The sequence below is a fragment of the Trifolium pratense genome, linkage group LG5, assembly GCF_020283565.1.
Source record: "Trifolium pratense cultivar HEN17-A07 linkage group LG5, ARS_RC_1.1, whole genome shotgun sequence".
NCBI lineage: Eukaryota > Viridiplantae > Streptophyta > Magnoliopsida > Fabales > Fabaceae > Trifolium > Trifolium pratense.
Genome location: NC_060063.1, coordinates 14,960,850 through 14,963,902, shown reverse-complemented (window position 1 = coordinate 14,963,902; position 3,053 = coordinate 14,960,850).

The window sequence follows — 3,053 nt, the reverse complement described above, 5'->3', positions numbered from 1 at the left end:
CCATCCACCTTGGTTTCCAATGTTTCTTGAGCAGCTCTTTGACGTTCTAAACCTTCTTGCTGTTCCCTCAGGGCTTCTTGAAATATTTGCAACTGATCCGCCATAACAGGAGCTTGATCTTCAATCACAGGCGCTTGCTCTTCAACCAAAGGTGCCTTTCCTTTATCAGAGGGTTCACCTTCCTCTGGATAGTCTATCATCAGCACATCCTCTTGATCTTGAGAAGCAAGCACATCATCTGTAGCATCCTCTTGGTTTAACTCAGAAGTTTCTTCAGCAAGCCTGGCAGCAGCTTCAGCAAGTCGTTCATACTCAATCCGTTGATCCTCAAGACTTTGCAAAAGAGTAGAATCAACCCAGCAATCCTTGAATGCAGACAGACGCCTCACAGCACCAGCTATAGCAGCAAGCTTAGCACGCTCATGCTCTTCATGATTGAACGGCGTTAACCTTTTCAACTCAGCCCTAGCCAAACTGTTCCTCATGAAGCTTATACCATCCAGATCCCTTCTACTAACAACAGCCTTAATCTTTGCAGCAGCAACATCCAAAGCATTGCAAATCCTTGCCTTAATGCTTGAAACTTCTAGGTCCACATCAGACGGACAAACTAAGAACCTGTCCTTTATTGTAGATAATCTAAGCAAATCTTCATGAAATTGAGTGGATAGATTACTAAAAGGGTTGGATGATGAGGGTGAAGGATTGGGAATGGTAGAGAGAGTAGGTGTTTCAGTAGCAGGGTTGTTAATAACCACAACTTCTGCCTCTGAAGGCTTGGGAGCACAAGTGTGAATACGCTCAGGAGAAGCATGTTCAGCACTCGGGTTAGGATGGTGTTCAGGGGTTGGTTCAGATGATGAAATGTCAGAAGTTGATTCAGGGTAAATATGTTCCGGAGATGGTTCAGGAGTTTTATGTTCAGCTGTTGGTTCAGGAGATTTAGGTTCAGGGAATGGTTCAGGAGCAATTTGTTCAGACGTTGGGTTAGGAGATTTTTGTGGAGAAGGTTGTTTTGTGGGAGAGATTGGTTCAGTAACAGGAATATCTGGTTGAGGTTCAGATGGTGAAATTTCAAATTGAGGTTGAGGTTGAGGTGATTTAGGTTTAGGAGGTGATGAAGACTTCTGGGTGAAAGTTTGATTGTTAAGAGGGTCTGGACTAAGATGTTTTTCTAGTTCAGATAGGGGGTTGTCAGAGGTTGGAATATCAGAGGTTGGTAAAACAGTTCTGAGAGGTTTGGTGTAACCTAATCCAATCTCATTTTCATTAAAGATGAACTGAGTAGACTTACCTTTATCTTTTGAAATAGGAGCAGGTCTTTTCCTCAAACGAGCAGCAAGAGTCTCCTCATTAGGTTCAGTCTCATCTTCTGACGTAGATCCTTCAGATGAACTGTCTGAACTATCTTCCTCAATAACAATAGGCTCTTTTGAAGCTCCTTCAGCAGCCTTGGTAGCAGATTCTTCATGCTTCCTCTTAGTCCTTTGCTCAACCAAAGCTTTTTCTACCTTAATCTTCTTCTGAACCAGAAGATCTGGCTTAGGAAGATCAGCTTGAGCTTCAGCCTTTCTCTTTGGTTTCCTCTTAGGGTTATACAGATTGACAGGAGCAGGAGGAACCATACTCCTATCAACAACAAAACCTTCTTGTCTGAGCACTTCCAAGTAATCCTGAATTACATGCTCAGCATCAGCTTCAGATATAACTGGGTAGCCTGCGACATACAGACGATCCTCAAGCCTAACAGTGAACTCTTGTGGGGGAGCAACAGGCTTAGATGCAATCAAACGCATCTTGGACAGAAAGTTAGCGTTCAGAATTTCTGGATAGAACCTCTTCTCAACCAATTCAGGGTGGAATTTCCTCAAGTTCTGAACAACATGACCTTGATGCAGAAGGTCTGACAACAGCCTAGGATAAACTATAGTAGTTTTCCTCTGAGATTTACTTGCAAAAATGGCTTCACAAATACGTTCAAAAAAGTAATCTCCAAGATTAACCTTCTTTCCAGTCAGAAGGAAATACAGCAGATGACGATGAGTCCAGGAGATTGTATCAGTCCCACCAACCCTTGGACTGATAGCTGCTAGGATGATCTTGAAAAGAACTCTACATTCATCAGTCAAACCCTTTACTTTCCCTTTTAAGGAGAAATCTGTGCAAATGAGATGCAGAAGATCATCCCTGTATCTTGTATCCTTTTCAAACACATCTAACTCTATCCCAGAGTTAGGTAGACCAAGAAGAGCATTGAAATGGATAGGCGAGAGTGCCATGTTCATCCCACAGATATTTGACCTAATTTGTACACCTGTATAATCCAGCAAACCCATTTCCTTCCTAGTTTTACCCTTCAGACTAGGATTCCTTTCTATTGCTGCAAGCTCTTCCTTCTTAGCTTCATGCTTATCAAATACCTTTGCTTTCATCCAAAATTTCTTCAACAAATCTGGATAAATGGGACCATTAAGCATGTCGAAGTACTTATCCCATCCCTGAGTGATAAAGTACTTTTTAACATCAAACCCATTAGCTTGTAGACCATCGAAATCAACCATCTTCTCTGAAAGAAAAGTAAGTTCAGATTCTGGAAACTCCATCTCGTTCCCAACGATCTGAAGATTTTTGAAAATAAACGGTGGAATCCTTTTTGACGAAGAAGACGAAGCACCAGCCATTGTTGGAGATTAGGGTAAGGTTTGGAAAACTAACGAGAGAGAAAGAAAGTTTGTTGGAGGTTTAGAGAGAATATGAAAGTGTAGGTTGTGAAAGTGAATAGTGTGCAAGTGTATTGTGTAAGTTTTATTTAAATGCACACAGTTAACACGAAAATAGCAAATTTGGGAAGTCACGCTAATTGACAGAAAGTTGAATACCAAAAATCATCATTAACCACCCACTACCTGACACACGTAGACCACGTGCAGAAATTTACTCGGTAACTGCTATTTTAATGGACAACTGTTCAGCAGTGAATACTAAACGTTTCCCACTTAAATAGTTCAGAGCCTCTGAGTTATTTAAAATTCTCTATCAGAGTTAAGTACTTC